At 38.5% G+C, this 24,875-nt stretch overlaps 1 pseudogene; it reads left to right on the top strand.

The window, feature by feature from the left end:
• The first annotated feature begins 259 nt into the window (after positions 1-259).
• On the top strand, positions 260-21,407 carry LOC145398771 (uncharacterized; annotated as a pseudogene).
• Positions 21,408-24,875: the final 3,468 nt, after the last annotated feature.

Below are 24,875 nucleotides of genomic sequence, written 5' to 3'. Positions count from 1 at the left end.
GAAAGCTTATTTTTAATTTGTAATGTATGTTAAGCTTTTTGAGGGGGAAAACATCTTACAGGTTGTGGAATGCATTTTTTAAAAAAGAAGCATCTAACCATTTATTTCCAATTTCAGAGATGCTGGAGACAGTCTCTAAGGAATTTAATGAAGCTGCTGAGGATGCCTCTAACTTCAAACTCATTTCTTGAGCTTAAGAAAAAAATTTGGAGGGACAGATAAGTCACGAGACCAAAAACGGAAATCAGAGGATGAAAGCATGAGGGACAAAGATGGAATAGTGAAGCGCCTAAAACCTCAAGTAAGTGTCTTATGTTAGAAATTGTTGTGCACACATTTCACTGGTCAGTCTTTCCATCTTTGTTTGTGTCTTGTATTCTTATATAGAAAGAAGATTTATAGTGATGATGAGGCATATCTGAAAATAGCTCACACTATTTATTCAGTAAGGTAAAAAGCCAACACATACTGTCATACATGGTGCCTTCAAATGACGATGATAATGAGATTCCTGGTTTTTATATTTCAGAATCATGTGGCATAAGAAGAGGATGAAGATTCTGTTAAAACACACCTCAATCTTCTCCAAGAAGAAATGAGGAAGAAAGCACCAGATTTCCAGCTTTGCCAGAGGAAGATGGAACGCACGTTTGCATACAGACAGCGTCGGAAGTATAACCCAGAGGTATCAGTTGCTGACATCCTTACAGAATTTCCAACATTGAGGCACAGGAACTTTGTGAGTATAATTTATAGGTATATGTACATAATTTTTTTTTTTCAACTACTGTGAATTCTACAGTAGTTTGTTATAGCAAGAACTGCATTAAACTTCATATTTAGAATATGTATTAATGCTCACAAGAGTAATGATTGTAAATAATTGAAGACAAAACAATCGACACTTTATTTACTCAGTCTTAGATCTTTGGCCAACTTAGCCATCTTAAAACAGTAATGTGATTCTGCTTTACCATTACCCAAGAGATTCAGGTAATGGTTTAACTGTTATATTAATTCTTTCAGCTTGCAAACGAGGCTAGGTGTGACAATATTGGGCGTGCAGAAGAGGATGCCTGGGTAAAACTGCACACTTGTGCATCTGATGAAGTTCTCCAAACAAAGGTGTAGGAGTTTCAAACTGAACTACACCAAGTACATGGAGGACTTGGACAGCACTGTAGATGCACAGCAGAGGAAAGGTAACACACACACACACACACACACACACACACACACTCATTTTATATATATATATATATATATATATATATATATATATATATATATATATATATATATATCTTCACACACACACACCATTTCACTACATTGTAGGGCATAATCATATCCCAAGCATTTCCATTTGTTTCTGTTCTGTGCATATATATATATATATATATATATATATATATATATATATATATTTATATATATATATATAATGTATATATATAGATAGATATATATATTATATATGTATATATATATATATATATATATATATATATATATATATATAGATATCTTCGCACACACACACACACACACACACACACACACACCATTTCACTACATTGTAGGGCATAATCATCTCCCAAGCATTTCCATTTGTTTCTGTTCTGTGCCTTTCCAGTCTTAGTCAAGTTTTTCCTTATATATATATATATATATATATATATATATATATGTGTGTGTGTGTGTGTGTGTGTGTGTGTGTGTGTGTGTGTGTAATTCACCGGGTCGGTCAGGATCACTTGATGGTCGTGATCGTCAGCTTTTACCCTCCCGGAAGGGAGCTGAGAGCTCATATAGTCCGATCTAAGGGCAAGGCTGTGACCTTCACACAAGCACACACCCGTCCCCTTGCTCAAGGGGGACAGTAACCACCCACTTCGTCAGTGAAACTTTTCGCAACCTGAGCGAGGCGTGAACTCCCGTCCACCACTTGGCAAGCGAGAACGTTACCACTGCACCAGCGAGCGGTGTGTGTGTGTGTGTGTGTGTGTGTGTGTGTGTGTGTGTGTGTGTGTGTGTGTGTACTTACCTAATTGTACTTACCTAATTGTATCTTTACAGGAATGAGTCAACCTCGTACAGTTCCGTGTCTTAAACCATATTTATCGTACATATCCTTAAATTTGTTAATTGTTTTGGCATACACTATTTCATTCGGTAGTGCATTCCACTGATCAGTTGCTCTATTTGGGAAACTAAATTTCCTTACGTCTTTATCACCTCTCTTTTTATGCAATTTTTTGCAGTGTCCTCTTGCTGATGCTTCCCCATACGTTAAGTAATCATTTATGTCTATTTTCTCCTTCCCTGATATGCATTTATATAGCATAATCATGACACCTCTTTTCCTTCTCTCCTGTAGTGTTGGTAGATTCAGTTTATTTAGTCTTTCTTCATAGCTTAGATCCTTAAGCTTGGTACCCATCTTGTAGCGGCCCTTTGAACTTTTTCAATCTTGTCTATGTGTTTTTTGAGATGAGGACTCCAGACTACTGATGCATACTCCAGGGTTGGTCTGATGAATGATGTTATTATCTTTCTTAGCATGTCTTCATTTCTGTATGTAAATGCTATTCTCATATTGGCAAGCAATGTATACATGTTCCGTACCTTCTCACTGATGTGGTCAGCCGGAGATAGTCTGTTATTGACAATCACACCTAGGTCATTCTGTCTTTCTGATGTGTGTAGGGTTTTATTTCCTAAATATATTCCCAATCAGGTCTTTTTCAACTTTTACCAAACTTGATTACATGACACTTGTCCACATTGAATTCCATTTGCCATGTATTACTCCATTCATGAAGTTTAATTCTTCTTGTAGCTCTTTACAGGAGTCTGTATTAGTAATTCTCCTTTGTATTTTTGCATCATCTGCAAACATATTTAGATAGGTTTCATTTCCATTGTTACTGTCTGTATCATTTATATACACTAAAAACATGATTGGTGCCAGGACTGAGCCCTGTGGTACTCCACTAGTCACTTCTTTCCATGATGAGTAATTTCCCCTTGGTACTGTTCTCATTTTCCTTATCATGAGAAAATCTTGCATCCAACAATACAGTTTCCCTCGAATTCCTCCTTGATGGTATAGTTTCCATAAAAGTCTTTGATGTGGTACTGTGTCAAATGCTTTCTTGAAATCTAAATAGATACTCTCCACCCATCCTTCTCTTTCCTGTAATGTGTCTGTTACTCTGTCATAGTAGCTCAACAGATTAGTAACGCATGATTTTCCTTTTTTGAAACCAAACTGTCTTTCTGTTATCATATTGTGTTCTAGATGATTTACCCAAGCTTTTCTTATAAGCTTTTCTAATACCTTACTTACAACACTGGTTAGTGATACTGGTCGGTAGTCAAGTGGATTTTGTCTTTTCCCTTTCTTGAATAAGAGAACAATGTTTGCTTTCCTCCAGATATCAGGTAGTTTACCTTGACTCAAGGATTTCTTGAAAATTAAAAATTATTGTTTACTTAACTCCTTTGCACATTCACATAGCACCCAAAATGAAATTTCATCAGGACCATTTGTTTTTCCTTTGTCTAATTTACTTAGCTCCTCCTGTATTTCTTTTTTTGATGTTTGTATATCTGGTAGTATGTGTGGGCATGCATGTTCCATATCATCCCTCTCAAAAAAGTTTTCCTCTGTAAAAACTGATTGGAAACTCTTGTTTAGTGCTTCACAAATATCCTTTTCTTGTGTATAGGTGATTCTATCGTCCGTAATGGATTGTATTTTATCTTTTACTTTGGTTTTGCTTCTGATGTAGCTGTAAAATAGCTTTGGTTGATCACTACTTTTATTTATGATATCCTCCTCAAACTGTTTTTGGGCTTTCCTCCTTATTCTTGTATAATTGTGTCTTGCCTGTTTGTAATTATTCTATGCCCTTTCACTATTGTGTTTTCTGTATCTATTCCACAACAAATCTCTTTTTTTCTCTTTATTTTTTACATTCTGTATTGAACCATTCCTTTATTTTCTCTTCTGCTTCTTTGTGCTGTGGGATGTACTTCTGGACTCCTATTTCATAGAGTTCACATAATTTTTCATATATAACATTTAAATCTTGTCCTCTAAGCTCCTTTTCCCAAGCTATTTCTAAGAAGTACTTCTTTAGGTCATGATGCTTTCTCTTTTTATAGTTTAGGCTCTTTTTGTAACTTTCATTCCTGTTATCTATGTCATATGCAATCCTGAAGTTGCAATTTAGTACTGCATGGTCGCTTTTGCCGAATGGAGGGTGATATATTAAATTGTCAATATCGTTTTCTTGCCTAGTAAATATGAGATCTAGCATTGAGGGTACATCGAGTCCTCTTTTTCTGGTGGTTTCCCTTACATGTTGCGTTAGAAAAATCTTGCACAAAATCCAGGAGCTTTTGGTCCCAACAGCTTTCTTGGCTTATCTAGAGTATTCCAATTTATGTTTGTATTAAAATCTCCAGTTAGTATAATTCTGTTTTATTTCTCTTCCATTTTATGTAGTAATGCTCTTAAACTCTGAATTGTACTCTCCTTTTTTTAAGTTCCTATCTCTTCACCATATATTATATTCCTCTAAGTTTATGATGTCATTCGATATCCTTGGTGTTAATTTTGTTTCAGTTAAGCATATTATATGTGGTTCATTTTCTCTGACATAATCATTCATCTCTAATAATTTAGATACCATTCCATCCACATTTGAGTACATCAACGTAATCATCTTGTTTATATACTTGTCATGATTTGGTTCTACTACCTTCCTCCTTTTTATTCCCTCCTGTTTATGTGCCACTTTCGTACCTGCAATCCAATTACTTTGTAAAAAAAAAAAAAATGTGTTCTCCTCCTCTGATCTTCCCTCATTTTTTGTTTTTGCTTCCTCCCTTTTCTCTTTCAGTAATTCCAGTTCCTCTTGTGTTTGGCATGTTTCTATCCATACGTTTTTGAACTCTTCTTTTTCCATAAGATTCTTTGCATTTTTTAGTTTCTCCTCCACGGTGTTTACACTCTGGAAGGTTACCTTTAGGGGTCTTGATTTACTTCTCTCGTATTTCCCTAATTATTTATGTTCCTCTATGTCTTTACTACAGATTTCCTCTGATACTTCTTTCAATATGCCTATTACATTTGCCATCTCCTTTTTGTCTCTTGAGATCTTGTTTTTTACTTCTTCCTCTTCTATACCAGGGATTACTGTAGATTTGTTAATATCTACTGAATCTCTGACTAACTTAGGATTGTTTTGGATTATTCTTTTCACTTCCTTTTTAATGCTTTTTTCTTCCACCTTTGTGTCTAAGCCTTTCTTTACTTTACCTTTTCAGCATATGTGTTTTCCACATAATTTTTGTAGCTTTGCACAGCTTCATTCACCTGTGTTATCTTCTCCCCAATATCACTGCTCTGATCTATCAGACTGTTTACTTGCCTTATTGTCTCTGTATCACTTTTGAATTCTTCCATAATACTCTCGTGGTTGACTACTGTACTTGCCATTTCACTAATTTTTCTCCTAAGTGTACCCACTTCGACTGATAGCTCTCCTATAGTTATGTCTTTCTTGTGTGCGTGTGTGTGTGTTTATATATGACTGTACACATGCACATTTTCCCCTGGTGCTGAATCTACCTCCCTCCACAGTGGTGCACAAATCTACAAGTATTCTGATCTTGTAACGTGGATCACAAATGCAGTGCTATGTTCTACTAATATATTATTTTTTTTATCTTATAACCAGTTGTGCATCATGTTTAAGTAAGGAAATCAAATATTTTATTAGGTTATTTTTGCACTTTCTTCTGCTGATATATACTTTTTCTTTTTTTATTCCAGAGCATGGATTGCTTTTTGCAGTAAAGTTAATCCCATCACTCTTCAGAGATGAAAATATGGTTTTAGTTGATAACATTGACGTAATTTTTTTTTTTTTTTTTATGTAGTTCCCATTTGTGCTGGGAAGGGGTTGGTAAATGCCAATGCCTTCTTCAGGCACAAAATGATCCGCAGGTATACCTGGCAAGTGAAGAGGAATGTGAGCGGGATCGTGGCTGAAAGGAAGGCAATGATTGATTATGTATGTGTTGATGGGCATATAAGGAAACAAGTGATGGATGCAAGAGTGTTCAGGGGGTGGGGGAGTGGAATATCTGACCACTACATAGTTGTGGCCTGATTAAATATACAAAAGAAGTGGGTAAGAAGGGGAAGAAGCAGGCGAGAGGGAGCAAAGATAAAGAGGAAAGAGAAGTATGTGGTAACCATAGGGGTATATGTCTCCTTAATACAACAGGAAATATATATGGTAGGATACTTATAAACGAAGTAAGGGAAATAACAGAAGATCTGGTTGGAGAGGAACAGGGTAGGTTTAGGAAGGGGAGAGGATGTGTAGATCAGATACTTGTTTTGAGGTGTGTAGTAGAAAAGTATCTGGAAAAGGGAAAGAAAGTATACTGTATGCTGCATTTATGGATATAGAGAAAGCATATGACAGAGTGGACAGAGAGGGAATGTGGAGAGTATTAAAGATATATGGAGTTGATGGGGAGTTACTGTGTGCTGTGAGGAGTACGTTTGAGAGAGCAAGGACTGCAGTGCGAGTGGATAATGAGTTAGTGAGTTCTTTGGGTTGAAACAAGGGTAACTGGGGATAGGGTGACATGGAGGCAATTTGTTTGGGGCCACCCCGTGCGGGATTAAGGCATCAGGCATTAGATAGATAGGTAGATATAGTTTCCAGCTAAAGACATTTAAAAATTATTACCAAACTGGGATGAATTATTAGTTTTCATCGGAGTCTTCAGATTCTCTTCATCTTTGCTACTTCAAAGCAGATTTCCCATAGGTCTTCGTTTCTCTGCCAGTTTTTAAATTCTTTATTAAATATATGAGGTAACTTGGTGGACTTTTTCCAATAGTTAGTTTCCAGGCCTTAGTTTGACTTCTTTGTATTGTTGCACTGTAGAAATATTTATTTAATGTCAATTTTCTACTTTCCCCAGATGATCAGGACACCTTCTCCCATCCTTGTAATGGAGGAGGATGGGTTTCAGTTCTTCATTTAATGGGGAGCCAATTCTTATCAGAAAAACCAGAAAATTCACCTCTGCCTTTGAAGTCTTTTTTTCATTCTTATTGGGTGTTTGCGATAGAATACCCCAAAGAGCTTAAGAGGACAATGTTATTTATAGAAAGATATATCTTCAAGGTAGGGTCCACAATTCCAGGTATAGTCTCATCATGGGGAAAAAAACTAGGGATTGCTTAGTAGTACAGCGCACAATATTGACAGGGATCGAGGGTTCGAATTCACCAATGCATGCGGCTCATTGGTTGACGTCAGGAAGGGCATCCGGTCGCAAAGTGCTACACGCTGTACCCCTTCTACGAAGAGAGTGCTTGGCTTGAAACTGCATCAGTCAAGGATTTATTTACTGTTGAAGTATTGCTTTACATTTATTTGTATTATTTATCCTCTAGATCAGTGGAATTCATTGCACGGCTTGTGAGCTACATGCGGCTCATGACAGCTTGGTTGGCAGCTCTCCATCCAGGAAATACTATAAATAAATCAGTTACCAAAATTCTAATCTCAAAAGTTTTTACATAAAAATTGTAAACAAAAATATTAATAAGTAACTACTAAGCCTTTTATGCTGAAAGATATTTTAAAATGTAATTGCCCTACTGCATTAATTTAACTATGTAAAAAAGAAAAAAAAAGTTTTTTTTTTTAAGGTGTGGCTCTCAAAGTGAATATAGTCTACTAAAGTGTCTCTCCTGCAGATTAAGTGAATACCACTGCTCTAGATCGTAAGTAAAGTATTTGTATTCTGGATTGTGTTAAAGAATATTTTTTTTGGTTTTATTTAATTTTAAGAATAACCAAAAGAGCTTAGGAGGGCAATTTTGTTTGTAGAAAAATATATCTTCAGGGTAGGTTCCAGTATTCCAGGTATACAGTAGTCTCATCATGGGGGAAGAAGCTAGTGATTGCTTAGGTGCAGAGCACTGCATGTACAGAAAGTTTTGTAACAAAGTATTTGTTCTTAACTGCTGCAGTATGTTTATTGCCAATGTAACTTAACAGATTTATTATTTTGTATACTGTAATCATGGATTTATTTATTTTTTACTTTTGAAGTATTGCTTTACATTTTTTTGTTAATTGTGTGTGGGTAGTAATTCAGTATTATGTACTGTTTGTGGCAACTGGGTACACAAAAGGTGTAGTAGTGTCAGAGGTAGACTGCAAAACGTGGTTGGTCTTGAGTGTGTTGTGTGCTGGGGGAAGCAGGGAGTAAGAGCTCGTTGGGATAGAGTAGTTTTTATGTGTCTCTTGAGTGTGTGGAGGAATTTTGTTATTTGGGAGATACGATCTGTGCAGGTGGTGGTGCAGAAGCTAGCTCTGTAGCTAGGATTAGGAGTGGCTGAAAGAAGTTGTATAGTATGTATGTATATAGTATGTATATGGAATGTGTGAAGGAATTTTGTTATCTGGGTGATATGATCTGTGCAAAAGACGGTGAAGAAACTAACTCTGTAGCAAGGATTAGGAGTGGCTGGAAGAAGTTCAGGGAGTTGCTGCCTCACTTAACACTGAGGGGAACTCTCCCTTTACACCAAGGGAAAACTGAATGCTGCTTGTGTGAGTAGTGTTATGCTTTATGGTAGTGAAACCTGGGCAGTCAAGGCGGAGGATGTGCATGGGCTTGAAAGAAGAGAAATGAGTATTGCTAGGTGGATGTGTGGGGTCTCCTTGAATGCTAGAGCAGCTAATGGTAGAATTTCCAACAAACAAGTGAGAGCAAGGTTTGGCATTGAGAGTATTGCTGAGGTGATGCGGAGAGGAAGATTGAGGTGGTTTGGACATGTGGAAAGGATGGAGAATGAGAATTGGGTGAAAAGTTGTATGTACAGTATATGAATGTCGATGGTAGGGTAGCTAGGGGTAGACCAAAGCTGACGTGTGTGTTTGTGTGTGTGTTGAGGGTAGGGTAGCTAGGGTAAACCAAAGCTGACGTGTGTGTGTGTGTGTGTGTTCTTACCTTACCTAATTGTTCTTACCTAATTGTATCTTTACAGGAATGAGTCAAGCTCGTATTGTCCCGTGTCTTAGACCATATTTATCGTACATATCCTTAAATTTGTGAATTGTTTTGGCACACACTATTTCATTCGGTAGTGCATTCCATTGATCAATTGCTCTGTTTGGGAAACTGAATTTCATTACGTCTTTATCACCTCTCTTCTTATGCAGTTTTTTGCAGTGTCCTCTTGCTGATGCTTCTCCATATTTAAGTAATCATTTATGTCTATTTTCTCCTTTCCTGATATGCACTTATATAGCATTATCATGTCACCTCTTTTCCTTCTCTCCTGTAGTGTTGGTAGATTCAGTTTATTTAGTCTTTCTTCGTAGCTTAGGTCCCTTAAGCTTGGTATCCATCTTGTAGCGGCCCTTTGAACTTTTTCAATCTTGTCTATATGTTTTTTGAGATGAGGACTCCAGACTATTGATGCATATTCCAGGATTGGTCTAATGAATGATGTTATTATCCTTCTTAGCATGTCTTCATTTATGTATGCGAATGCTATTCTCATGTTTGCAAACAATGCATACATGTTCCGTACCTTCTCGCTGATGTGGTCAGCCGGAGATAGTCTGTTATTGATAATCACACTTTGGTCTTTCTCTCTTTCTGATGTGTATAGGGTTTTATTTCCTAACTTATAATCCCAATCAGGTCTTTTTCCACTTTTACCAAACTTGATTACATGACACTTGTCCACATTGAATTCCATTTGCCATGTACTACTCCATTCATGAAGTTTATTTAATTCTTCTTGTAGCTCCCTACAAGAGTCTGTGCTAGTAATTCTCCTTTGTATTTTTACATCATCTGCAAACATATTCAGATAGCTCTCATTTCCAGTGTTACTGTTTATATCATTTATGTACACTAGAAACATGATTGGTGCCAGCACCGATCCCTGTGGTACTCCACTAGTCACTTCTTTCCATGATGAGTAGTTTCCTCTTAGTACTGTCCTCATTTCTCTTTTTATGAGAAAGTCTTGCATCCAACAAAACAGTTTGCCTCGAATTCCTCCTTGATGGTACAGCTTCCATAAAAGTCTTTGGTGTGGTACTGTGTCAAAAGCTTTCTTGAAATCTAAATAGATACTGTCCACCAACCTTCCCTTTCCTGTATTGTGTTTGTTATTCTGTCATAGTAGCTCAACAGATTAGTAACACATGATTTTCCTTTTCTGAAACCAAACTGTCTTTCTGTTATCATACTGTGTTCTTCTAGATGATTTACCCAAGCTTTTCTTATAAGTTTTTCTAATACCTTGCTTACAACACTGGTCAGTGATACTGGTCGGTAGTTGAGAGGATTTTGTCTATTTCCTTTCTTGAATAAGGGGACAATATTTGCTTTTTTCCAAATATCAGGTAGTTTCCCTTGACTCAAGGATTTCTTGAAAATTAAAAATAATGGTTTACGTAACTCCTTTGCACATTCTCGTAACACCCAACATGAAATTTCATCAGGACCACTTGCTTTTCCTCTGTCTGATCTACTTAACTCCTCTTGTATTACTTTTTCTGCTATTTGTATATCTGGTAGTATGTGTGGACATGCGTGTTCCACATATTCCCTCTCAAATTTTTTTTCTTCTGAAAAAACTAATTGGAAATTCTTATTTAGTGCTTCACAAATATCTTTCTCTTGTGTATAAGTGATTCCCTCGTCCGTGATGGATTGTATTATATCTTTTACTTTGGTTTTGCTTCTGATATAGCTGTAAAACAGTTTTGGTTGATCACTACTTTTATTTATTATATCCTCCTCAAACTGTTTTTGGGCTTCCCTCCTTATTCTTGTATAGTCGTTTCTTGCCTCTTTGTAATTATTATACGCCCTTTCACTATTGTGTCTTCTGTATCTATTCCACAACAAATCTCTTCTTTCTTTTGATTTTTTACATTCTGTATTGAACCATTTCTGTATTTTCTTATCTGCTTCTTTGTGCTGTGGGATGTACTTCTGGACTCCTATTTCATAAAATTCACAAAATTTTTTATATACAGCATTTAAATCTTGTCCTCTAAGCTCATTTTCCCAATCAACTTCTAAGAAATACTTCTTTAGGTCTTGATAATTTCCCTTTTTATAGTTTAGTCTCTTTTTGTAACTGTCATTGCTGTTTACTATGTCATATGCTATCCTGAAGTTATAATTTAGTACTGCATGATCGCTTTTGCCGAGTGGAGGGTGATATATTAAACTGTCAATGTCATTTTCTTGCCTAGTAAATATTAGATCTAGCACTGAAGGTACATCAAGTCCTCTTTTTCTAGTGGTTTCCCTCACATGTTGCGTTAAGAAAAATTCTTGTACGAGATCCAGGAGCTTTTGGTCCCAACAGCTTTCTTGGCTATTTATATCTAGAGTATTCCAATTTATATTTGTATTGAAATCCCCAGTTAGTATAATTCTTTCCGATTTCTCTTCCATTTTATGTAGCAAGGATCTTATACTCTGAATTGTACTCTCTGCCAGGTCCTCATATTCGTCTCTTTCCCATGTGTTTGATCTGGGTGGCATATACAAATTGGCTACAATTACTTTACCTTCAGATGTTTCGATCTCTACTGCAATCAGTTCTACTTGTAATGGTATATCTAGGTTTATTTCCTTGACTTAGATTTTTCTTAGTTAATATTATAATTCCTCCTCCTTTTTTTAAATTTCTGTCTCTTCTCCATATATTGTATTCCTCTAAGTTTAGTATGTCATTGGATATCCTAGGTGTTAATTTTGTCTCAGTTAGGCATATTATTTGTGGTTCATTTTCTCTGACATAATCATTCATCTCTAGTACGGTAATTTAGATACCATTCCATCCACATTTGAGTACATCAACTTTATCATCTTGTTTATATACTTGTCATGACATGGTTCTACTAACTTCCTCCTTTTTCTTCCACCCTGTTTGTGTACCACTTTCGTACCTGCAATCCTATTACTTTGTAAAAAAAATTTCTTCTTGTCCTCATCTTCCCTCATTTTTTATTTTTGCTTCCTCCCTTTTCTCTTTCAGTAATTCCAGTTCCTCTTGTGTTAGACATCTTTTTATCCATACATTTTTGAACTCCTCTTTTTCCATAAGATTCTTTGCATTTTTTAGTATCTCTTCCACAGTGTTTACACTCTGGAAAGTCACCTTTAGAGGTCTTGTCTTGCTTTTCTTGTATTTCCCTAACCTTTTGTGTTCCTCTATGTCTTTACTACAGATTTCCTCTGATACTTCTTTCAGTAAGCTCATTACATTTGCCATCTCCTTTTTGTCTCTAGTGATTTTGTTTTTAATTTCTTCCTCTTCTATACCAGTGATTACTATTGATTTATTTATTTCTACTGAATCTCTGACTAACTTTGGATTGTTTTGGATTATTCTTTTCACTTCCTTTTTAATGTTTTTTTCCTCCACCCTTGTTTCTAAGTCTTTCTTTACTTTCACCATTTCAGCATACGTGATTTCTACATGATTTTTGTAGCTTTGCACAGCTTCATTCACCTGTGTTATCTTCTCCTCAGTATCACTGCTCTGGTCCATAAGACTGCTTGCTTGCCTAATTGTCTCTGTGTCATTTTTTAACTCTTCCAGAACACTCTCGTGATTAACTACTGTACTTCCCATTTCACTCACTTTCTTCCTAAGGGTATTCAATTCCACTGTTAGTTCACTGATGGTTGTGTCTTTCTTATTGGCCTCCCTTCCCAGTTTTTCTATCTCTTCCTTTTGCAAGTGCATTTGCTTCTTTATTTCATCAATTTCATTTTTGAAAGCCATTTCTAGTTTGTGTACACGTTCAACCAGTCTATTGTGAGTCTCCACTTCAACCAGTTCTTGGTAGAAATCATCATTTTGCTTTTTACTTTTATCCCTTTTCTTTTCCAAATTTGTTTTACTGAAGTATGGATCCATTTTGTAATACTAAATGAACAGAGTGTGTACTTACAAAGCATGCACGCTTTCCCCGTCTTGCTGTAGTATAAACAAACCCAGCTGACTCAACGCATCGTGGTTCTTTGTTGTTTGAACCAGTCTTATTTAAACTTATTATTTCTTTTCCTTTTAATAATGAAAAATCATTTAGTCTAACCTGGTACAGAGCTTGACTCATTCAAAGATACTTATTTAGGTAATGCCTCTGGCCGTGTTGAGCTGGTATGGAGCGCCGGTACAGACGTCTACCTCTGACGATGCCGTGTGTGTGTGTGTGTGTGTAGAGGGTAGGGTAGCTAGGGGTAGACCAAAGTTAACTTGGGATGTTGTCCTGCAAAGTGACCTTAGAATTAAGGGACTGAGCAGAGATGCTGCCCATGACCGACTAGCCTGGAGATCCGCCATTAGGTGAGTAAGACTAACGCATGCCTGCATGTATGAGGCCTTATAAAACGAAATTAATTGTGTTAAAGGATTTTCTTTTTTGTTTTGGATGTATTTAATTTTAAACTTCCATTTCTTTGCAATAAATTTAGTAATAAAAAGATTTGTATATTTTTCCTATTTACTTTCATAAAGGGTTAAACAAAAGGGTTGAGAAGTATTACAGCATTGCTTTTGCAAAGGTGGATGAAGCCATTAATTTACCTTTAAGAAGGGAAAAGAAAAAGGTCAGGTGGGCCTTCAATTTACCATTTAGAAAGGTAAATGAAAGGGGTAAATAAAGAATCTAACTTCACCTTATGGAAAAAGGGTTAAATGTGGTTTAATTCACCCTTATAGGGAAAGGGTAAATTGCAATCTTATTTACCCTTGAAAGGGTTAGCTATTTGAGACACTAAGTTTACCCTTTTCTTACCCTTATCTTACCCATGTTTTCTAAGTGATCCATGCCCACCGTAGTCCTAGCTCCTTCATACATACTCTTCACAGCATTCAACAATTTCCCCTCCAATCCGTATATTCTTAATACCTTCCACATACCTTGCCTATCTATTCTGTCATAATCTTTCTCCAAGTCCATGAAGGCAGCACACACTTTCTTTCCCTTCTCAAGATACTTCTTCACTACACATCTTAGAACAAATATCTGATCTACACACCCTTTTCCCTTCCTAAATCCCCTTGTTCTTCTCCAACTAGCTCCTCTATGATATGCCTAACCCTATCAATAAGTATTCTACAATATATTTTTCCAGTCACACTAAGAAGACAAATACCCCTATGGTTACCACATTCTTCTCTCTCCCCTTTTCCTTTGTATAAAGGAACAATAATTATTCCTGATTTCCAGTCCTCTGGAACCCTTCCCTCTTCCCATGCAAATCTACACAACTTCCATATCCACTCCACAACAATCTCACCCCCATACTTCTGCATTTCACCATACACTCCATCAATTCCTGGGGCCTTTCCCATCTTGATCTTCTTCATTGCTTCCACTACTTCCACCCTGCTGATCTCTTCCTCCCTCCTCTCATTTCTTTTTCTCCCAGCCATTCCCCAGCCATTTATACTCGCACTGCTCTCACTCTCTACATTCAACAGATCCTCAAAGTGCTCCTTCCATCTCCTCAATTTCTCTATCCTCTCTACCAGCAATCTATTAGTCCCATCTTTCGCTCCCCTGCTATTTCCCCTTTCACACTGTCTTACTGTCTTTACATCCTTCCAAAACAATTTCTTACTATCCCTGCATTTTACACTCAGATTCCTCCCAAACTCTTCATCCACTTTCTTCTTACTCTCCTTCACCAATCTCTTCACCTCTCTTCTCCTGCTCATATATAAATCTCTCTTTCTCTCATCTTCTCCCCTACCACTTCTTGCTAGCCATTCACTATATACGGTACCTTCTTTTGTTCCACAGCTCGTTTCACCTCATCATTCCACCATGCTGTCCCTTGCACACCCCCGCATCTCCTCCTCACTCCACAAACCGCCTCACACGCTGCGTCTATCTCTTACGTGAATATCTTACATACATCTTCCACCCTTCCTATCTGCTCCAACTCATACCTTCCCAATCTTTTTTACACCATGCTCTTATACTCTGTCATTTTCTCACTATCTTGCAACTTCTCCACTCTTTTCACATGAGCTATTTCCTCCTGTCTTCCCCTTCGTCTCTTCTCCCTTTTTCTTTGCGGCCTTACCTTGGCCATCACTAAGTGATAGTCCAAGGTTCCATTCCCCCACCCTCTCCACACTCTTACATCCAACACTTGTCTTCTTATTCGCTCATGCACACACACGTACTCTATCATTGCCTTTCTTTCAACAAGTTCACCGTCCATCCTCCTCATGACTCTCCATGTATACCTGTGGATTATCTTATGCCGAAAGAAGGTGTTGGCTATTACCAACCCCTTATCAGCACAGATGTCCACCAAAGCACTACCATTCCCATCTACTTCAGCTGGCACTCCCCACTGACCAACCACTTCATCCACTCATATATTCCCAACTTTGCAATTCATGTCTCCAATCAAAAACACTCTTTTGCTCCTCTCAAACTTGTCCATACATGTTTCTACTCTTGCCTTAAACTCATCTTTCACTCTTGCCACTCGGTCCTCTGTCGGCGCATATGCACATACAATTGCCCAAGCTCATATACCTACTGTCATCCTCACGAATACAATCCTCGCACCCATTGTTCCATACTATCTTATATTATCCTTCCACTTCTTGCTTATCATCAGACATACTCGCTCCCTTGCCCTCTCATTCTCATTAACTTCCGCACATATTCCTAAACCGTATTTCCATTCTCTCACCTTTTCACCTTCCCATTTAGTTTCAGTCAATCCACATACATCCACTCTTGCATCCTCAAGCACCTAAACAAACTCTCTCTCTTTCACTTCATCAATCACTCCTCTCACATTCCATGTCCCCATCCTCAGAATGTCCTTTGTCCATTCTTTAGTCGTCAACGTATGGTCCGTCCTGGTCCGAGGCGCTTTATTTGCTTGTTTAGTTAGTTCTTTTTACGGGGCGGGCACTAACCAACCACCAACCCTTTTAGTCGCCTCATACGACAAGCAGGGATACTGAGGCTTAGATACCCGGGCTATTCACAACCGATTTAGTGTCGTAACTTTGATTTCTTTTTATAGGAAGAATTAGAGATATGATAAGACTGTTACTTTCTGTGTGCTTCCTGAAGAAACAGTTAGAACCTACGGCAATTGTTCCTCTAGTAACTAAGATTTGCATTTTCGTAGGATTAACTCGAGACTTCAAAACATTCTGCACATTTTTTTACTTAACCTTCTTGCGAAATCAAAAATAAAATACGATAGGGAGGCGATAGCAAGCACATATGAAGATCCCACACCGGATGAGCATGGGACTGCAAAAGCAACAGCAATAACGACTATACTCTTTTCACTTTAATTTTGCCTAAAATTCCCCTTTCCTTACCATAATTGTTGAGTTTCAACAATAGATTAACATTAAGATATGATGCTAGTCATGTAGCAGTGTCAAGGAATGATCTCAGAACCATACTCGCTGTTTTGTCTTAATCTGTCATTGAGCCATATGAAAAAGGCTCCAAAAGGAAAAAAATTTAGGCCACGTTAAGTTGAAAGATTTACAGTTCCGTATGTACAGGAGAAAGAACGGAATTAAACTAAGAAATATAAACATTTCTTCAGGCGCTCGCTTAAGCATGCAAATATTAACCCAAAATTGCATTTCAGCATTTTATGTTCCAAGCATAGTCCAGCATGGCAGCTATTTTCATTAACTTGCTTCAACATGCTTGGTGTTTCATTCACTCAGGACTTATCTTGGAAAGATCATATTACAGCTCTTGTAAAATCTGTCTCCAAGAGATTAGGTGTGCTAAGCCGACTCCGTACCTTCCTTACCCCTGCAAAGTTGTTGACTTTATACACGGGTTTTATTCACCCCCGTCTAGTGTACAACTCTCATGTGTGAGAAGGCTTCCCACATACAGTTCTTCTCAATAGGGTGGAGTCAAAGGCTTTTCGTCTAATTACCTCTTCTCCTCTTACTGGCTTCCATCAGCCTTTGTCTCTTCGCCGCACTCTTGCATCTATATCTCTTTTCTATCGCTACTTCAATGGTCACTGCTCTTCTGAACTGTCTACTTGCATCCCTTCACCTCTACGACCGGCGGGTAGCACCCGTCTAGCAACAAACTCTCATCCCTTTTCTGTCCAACTCTCTAATGCAGAGTTAACCGTTACTCCCAATCCTTCATTTATGCCACAGGTCAACTCTGGAACTCTCCCTCTGTCTGTAATTCCTGCTTCCTATGATCTCCAGTCTTTCAAATGCAGTGTGTCCAGGCATCTCGAAATGAACGAATCTTGAATTTGGCTCTCTTTTGTACTGTTTTGTTATTTTCTTGGAAGGAACGGTGCAGGCTCTACAGTGCCCGTGTTAATAAAAACTCCTAGGAGTAAAAAGTACCTCTGAAAGTGATATTTGGCTCCTAACTTCTAGAAGTACTCCTAAAAGTTTCTTTCAACTCCTAAGTTTACTCGTAAAATCGCTAAAAAGTAAAAGTCCTCCACAAGGACTTTTAAGGAGATAGCAGGGCTTTTGGTGTCAGTAAACACAGTAGCTGCGTCCCTCAAACACCAAGAGACAAGACAACATAGACCATGGCTGACCGAAACCACCCACCACGCAGAAATTTTTGAGCTCGGAAGGATGCATTCATGGAATATGATGATCAAGAACTTGTAAGAAGGTACCATTTCGATCGTGAGGGCATTCTGTTTATTACTGATTTAGTAAGATGTACTGGAAAGGCCCACACATCGAAACCATCCTCTCACACCCAAGACGAAAGTGTTGATACTATTAAGGTACCTTGCAACTGGAAAAATGCAGCAGTGTAACTGTGATGACTTTGGACCATCGCAGCCATCAGTGAGCAATGTGATAACGGAAACACTCTGTGCTCTAACTTCTCCACACATTGTTAAGAGTTTTGTGAAGGTCCCCCGTACACTCCCTGAACTACAAGGAACTGTAAGAAAATTCAGGCGAATTGCTGGCTTTCCTGGGGTAGCTGGTGTGATTGATGGGACTCATATACGATCTGTGGCACCAAACCAGTATGAAGAAGTGTATGTGAATAGGAAAAATTACCACAGCATGAACATTCAGTTGGCGATTGAGAGTGAATATAAAATACTGGATGTGGTTGCAAGGTGGCCTGGATCAACACGATGCCCGAATTTGGCAAGAAAGTGGATGAGAGGAAGCAGCATTCACGGCATTTGCAATCTCAGCCCATGCATGCTTTTTCATGTCCGATGTGTTCCCCGGGCCGAATTTCCCTTTTATAATTCTCTTTCTTTCTCCAATGCCTTCTGCCAGCACGAGACACTCTTCCTCCATCCAGTTTCTCTTTCTCCGGAATTTATCGGCAGCCGTGGTATGTTGAAATTGTGCCATTGTTGACGGTCACTTTACCACGTGTACACACAATGCCCCGATGTTAGCAGGCACGATCAGCTGACCACACGATGTGTTTACATTTTATCCACTTTATCGACATTCGTAAAGAATCATAATATATGATCAAATAGATGTTGTTTCTATATATGAAAACTAGTTTTTCATTTTTAAACTACTTACTGATACTCTAAAGCTTTCTAATGGTAATTTATTAAATTTATTAAACAGGGATTCTGTTGGTAACACTTCATAATAGAAGCGAAATTACTATTACGAGTCCTCCTAGGAGGAACTTTTAGATGCAACTCTCATCTACAACCACTTTCAGTAGTAATTTTAGGAGAACTCCTAGAAGTTTTTATTAATACCGGCCCTGGCCTTTAGTTCCTTCTTCCTTGCATTAAAAAAATAATCCCGTGATGTGATAAGGAAGTAAAATCTAGCCGGCTTGTTGTTCTGCTGAATTTTATGTGGCATATTTCAGAGACAAACACTTGTAGGGAAATACACACAGCGCAATAAGCGTATTAATTTTACCAAATGTGTTTGCCGACTGAGTGACCTGCATGGTACCACAGACGTTTTCAAAGTGGCGATGATAAAATGACTATGACAAGCAGAGATATAGATAGGATAGAGTGAACATTTGGTGGACAGTGGAGCTGAGACAGGAGAGTACTTGGGCACTGCCAACATTATTTTCACATGATATTTTGTTTCAAACATGGTTTTGTTTAAAACTACCAAATTTATTAGTGTCGACATTTTCAACTACCTTGTAGTCCCCAAATTCGCAAGTGGTCAGCTGACTAGATCTCTTGTGTTACTTCAGATCTGTCAGTATAAACAGTGTTCTGCTTAACAAAATAGTGCGTCAGATAATCATTAATTACACAAAAAGATCACGTGCGATAAAAAGCAACATCTTTTACGATATTCCGGAATTATAGACAGTAATGATACGAATGGCTTCATTACTAGACAGTCTAATTTCTGTTCTGCCCTGAGGTTTATTTCTCTTCAGACTGTGGAATCTGGGGTGTACCGTGAGTTTGCTGACCTGTTTGACACAGAGCGAGTGAGTGTCTCCACGTATAGCAACTTCGTGGCAAACATGAACAGGTTGGCGAGGCCTGGTACTCACGACGTCTTTGTTGTCGATACCAACCTCTGGAATTTCATGGCTGCAGATTTCTCTCTGACAGGTTTAGACTCACTGCACCCATGTTCACGGAGTGAGAGGGTGTCATGACTTTAATGGCGTGTGTGTGTCTGTGTGTGTAAACAATACCTCTCAAACAGTTTTTATGCAGTTCAAACCAAACTTTGTGGAAGCGTTGAGGGACAGCCTCGAGCCATATATATATATATATATATATATATATATATATATATATATATATATATATATATATATATATTAGCACATTAGAGCAAATGTCAAGGTCACAGGGTTATGTTAAACGTTGGCAAAATCACCTCAGCCAGTTTTTATTCATTCCAGACCGAACTTGCAGGAGGGATTGGGTTAATTCAAGACTGAAATGATTCATTTTTTATTACAATCAGTCAAAGGCCACGGTCACAGAGCAAAATCAACATAATCAGCCTTTTATCAACTATTTGCGGAATGCTTGCATATAAGGAGAGAGAAAAATCAATAGAACAATAATCTGTCACGTTGCAGGAAAAGGGCGAGTGGCAAGGTTACAAGGCCAGCTAAAACATTTCTGATCTGATTTAAACTAAACATAATCGAAGTATAAGGGTCAGGTAAGAACGAAAGGATTCAGATTTGAGAACAATCAGTCAGAAGTCAAGGTCGCAGGGCAAAGGCAAAATTCGATCTGTATGACTGTGCATGAATAAAATAAACTACTACTGTGAACATTTGAAAGCATTTTAGTTCTTAACTTACGATCTCTCTCTCTCTCTCTCTCTCTCTCTCTCTCTCTCTCTCTCTCTCTCTCTCTCTCTCTCTCTCTCTCTCTCTCTCTCTCTCTCTCTCTCTCTCTCTCTCTCTCACACACTGTGTTCTTGCTAACTCCAAAACAATATATTTAATTTTCTGTGATCCTTTTGGAGTGAAGGGCTAAAATGTGATCTCTGTTAAAAACTTCCACTATGAAAAACCACTCTAATGTAAACATGTTTTTAAGAAGCAGGACTGCTAGGTAGGTGACAGGAGAGTTCCCGATGGTTCGTGCGTTTTGAGATGCCAGGCAGAGTCGCCAGGGCTGGTTTCAACAGGCCTTAGCGCCCCAGAACGGTCCGGGGGTAGTGGGGGTAGCAGTGAAACCATCAACTACTTGGAGCGCGAATTCGCTTTTACTCTAGATATCCTTCATCAGAATTCTTAGCAGGTATGTATATTTGATCATTACTAACAACAGTATTAACGTTACATGAATACTTGTCAGCAAAATATAATTGTAAATGCATATTGCCGAAATGCTTTGGAAATATTGAAGCCATAATGAAGAACCATAACAAATCCTGAATCTCGCCACAGCTGGTTCCTCTTGTAATTTCCTCCGATTTTGAAGACGAAATGAACCCAGCATTGCAAGACTACAGTGGAACAAGATAACTTTGGAAGATATGATCATTGTACAGAGGTGAGGAGGTACTTCATGGAAGTATGATTTTCGCGGGAATGAATGAAAACAAACCCTCGGTCCGTACACTTTAGATCCGCATAGCCTTTACTTTCATTAAGCCGAAAATCAATACTTAATTGAAATGAAGAGGGTATTGTAACAAATCTTTTCATTTATGACATGTTAGTATTCAAAATCCGTTCACTTTCCCAAATTACACAGAATAATACCCTGGCATTGAGAGTTCTGTTATCCTTTACACAACTGTGTTCTAAACCATTTACAGCTGTCAGATGTCCAAGGAGACCCACCTCTCCAAATAGTTCCAACCGCGACGGAGTCTGCACAACCCCCTCTTCACCCCCTACACTTTTGCTCTCGAAAGGGTTGGAAGCGGAGCTCTTTTATTAGGTTATGCATTTTTTTTTTCTCTATAATGTTGTATCTGGATGATTGTTTGTTAAATTATGTAATTTAATTTCGGTTTGTATGATGAAATGTTTAGAGTGCTGTGTAATGTAAGAAAGCTCCGAAATATTTCGGATGTCTCCGAATTGGAACTGTTGTCGTTTGGAGCACCTAAACCAATCGAGAAGCAAAGGTTATAAAAGGAAGAGGGAGAGAATAAAGGAAGCTCAGTCAGTTTTACTTGTGGTCTTGTGAAGTTAGTGTAGCTCTGGAGTTGTGAAGTAGACAGTGTAATTACCAGGAAACTGAAAGCAAAGCATTCGGGAACCGAATGCTAATCCACCGCCAGAATATGCTCTTTGCTAAGCCCAAGAATTTGGCCATATCTTGATACCCTGAAGGTTTTATGCCCATAACTCAAGCCGATCATGAGGTATAACGGTGCTAAGGGTGGGCAAAAAAAATAGTTGACCTTTGGCGGCCATTTTGGTGACCCTGACCTTGACCCCGAGTGCCCATTTTCGAAGTTGTCCAAGATTTTGGCCCTATCTTGATACCCTGAAGGTTTTATTTTGATAGCTCAAGCCGTTCATGAGACATAATGGTCCTAACGATAGGTGATAAAAACTAGTTTACCTTTGGCAGCCATTTTGTGACCTTGACCTTGACTCTGAGTGTCTGTTTTCGAACTTGACCAAGATTTTGGCTATATCTTGATACCCTGAAGGTTTTGTGTTGATAGCTCAAGCTATAATGGGAACACACACACACACACACACACACACACACACACACACACACACACACACAGCCGGGCAAAAACATTATCATTCCATCTTGTAAAGACAGGAGATAATAAAGACAATGAATGTCAGAAACCTGTGATATCTCGACACCTGAGTTTATCGTGTGTACATTGAAAGGCTAACCCTACAAAGAACGATTCACTAGATAATGTTGTTCCTATACTGAACTACTGATGTTGGAGCCCGTGGCAGTGTAGGACGAGGACGTAACAAGTGGTGTCAGGAGTTAGGATAGAAAAGTGCTGCAGAGAGTCAAATCTTCAACATGGAGCCAGAAGGTATGCAGACATCAAGCCATCCTAGGCAGGAGGAGGCATCTCTGGCTGTAGTCATGAAGTTACTACAAACACAAGTTGAAGGAAAGAAAGAACTCTGTGAATTACTACAAGCACAAAGCATTGGAGAGATGAAGGGTGGAGTCATCAGCGTATGAGTGGATAGGGTTAGATGTACAGCTTTGAAGGTCATTGATGAATAAAAGGAAGAGTGTTGGTGAGAGGACAGAGCCCAGAGGAACACCATTATTGATTGATCTAGAAGAAGAATGACGGCCGTCTACAACAGCGGCTATAGAACGACCAGAAAGGAAGCTATACATCAAGGCACAGAAAGAAGGACAGAAACCATAAGAGGGCAGTTTGGAAATTAAAGATTTATGCCAGACCCGATCGAAAGCTTTTGAGATGGCAAGTGCAATGGCAAAGCTTTCACCAAAGTCCCGAAAGAAGGATGACCAGGAGTCTGAAAGGTAGGTCAGAAGATCGCCAGTGGAGCGTCCCTGACGGAACTCATACTGACGATCAGAAAGAAGGTTGTGATAGGAAACATGCTTTAAAATAATTCTATTGAGATTTGACTTGAAAACTTTTGAGACACAGGATGTTAAAGCAATTGGACGATAGTTAGAGGGTTGGGAATGGTCACTTCTTTGGGACTGGCTGAATGAGAACAGACTTCCAGTAAGAAGGAAAGGTACAAGTTGATAGACAAAGGTGAAAGAGTTTACCTATGCAGGGTGTATGCACAGAAGCACAGTTCTTGAGGACAACAGGAGGGACTCCATCAGGCCTATACGCCTTGTTAGTATTGAGGCCTGTGATGGCAGAAAATAAATCAGCTGAAAAAATTTTAATGTCAGCCATGAGGAAGTCTGAGGAGGTAACTGATGGAGGAACAGCACCAGAATCTCTAAGGTGGAGCTGGAGGAGAAAGTCTGAGCAAAGAGATCTGCTTTATCAGTAGAAAAAATAGCTACAGAACCATCAGAGTAGAAAAGAGGAGGGAAAGATGATAAGGTAAAATCTTAGAAAGATCTTTGGCAAGGTGCCAGAAGAAGCTGGAAGAATTCGAGTTGAAGAGTTGAGAGCATATAGAACAGATACTTCCAGCTATGCGAAGTATCTTCAGGAAGACTGGCTGAGGTACATCATCAAGTTCAAGGAGCTCTGAAGTTTTCAGGCGAAGTGATGAAGCACAAGTATGATGCCAGGGAAAGTAAGGTGAACTTCAAGGATGGTGACAAAGTTTGGCTATACAATCCACTTTGGAAGAAGGGACAGTCACTGATTCTGCATAGCCCGTGGGATGGATTGCCCGTCATATTTAACGTAATAGATTCAGGGAGACAGGAAGTCTCGGCCAAAGGTAGTACACGTGAATCGTCTGTGACAGTATCATGGGCCAGGACAGTACGGCTAGGATGTCTTCAAGGAATTGTGCACACGAATAACAGATGATGTTGAGAAGGACCAAAGGGCTGAAGCAAAAGAGGATGGTGACAGTTTCCCATGGGAAGAAGTGAATCAGGAAGAGGACCAAGTCATTCCAGGAAGAGTGGACTGTGCAGGCGAGCAGGGATGTCATCAGAAATGTCATAGAAGAAAACCTGGTTAGTTGAAGGACTATTTTGTGTATGATTAAATGTATAGTTTGGATTTCAGATTATGTTTGTAAATAATGTGTACTTTTGTCGGGATGACAAAAGGACTAGGGAGGAGGTAATGTTACAAAGCAGGGGTGCTAGCCAGGGAATACTGGAAAATTCCCTATGGTTCACGCATTTTCAGTTGCCAGAGTTGCTGGGTAGCATGCTGTTGTGAGCGGAGGTATGTTGTAAAGTAGTGCGTAAATCTTTATTTTTTTTCTCTCTTTAATGTATCCTGATGATTTTTTGGTAAATTATGTAACTGCATTTTGGGTGTCTCTGACTTGGAACTGTTGTCGCTAGGAGCACCTAGAACAATCGAGGTGTGAGGAAGGTTAATAAAAGTCCATGAACCATGTACCCCAACTTAGGGCGATCGGTACCATGCAAGGTGGCCAATTCTGATATGCATATTCTAAAAGTTAGAAATCTGGTGATCACATTTTTTAATGACAGCAATTTGTAATTGGTAGTTTACCTTCTACAAAGCCCATCAAAGGAGATGCCCCTAATGCAAAGAATTACGTCAGATAAATCTGTAAATTTTTACCACAGTCTGATAAAGTGATACATTTGTGATAGATTATAAAGCAAAATATACAGTTTTTATTTTCATTATGATACAGACATATTCTGTTGAAAATGAAGACAAA

Source organism: Coenobita brevimanus, chromosome 46, assembly GCF_032717465.1.
Source record: "Coenobita brevimanus isolate Jiangsu-jjx chromosome 46, ASM3271746v2, whole genome shotgun sequence".
NCBI classification, from domain to species: domain Eukaryota; kingdom Metazoa; phylum Arthropoda; class Malacostraca; order Decapoda; family Coenobitidae; genus Coenobita; species Coenobita brevimanus.
Note: the sequence above shows the minus strand (reverse complement) of the source record. Positions and strands in the feature narration are given on the sequence as shown.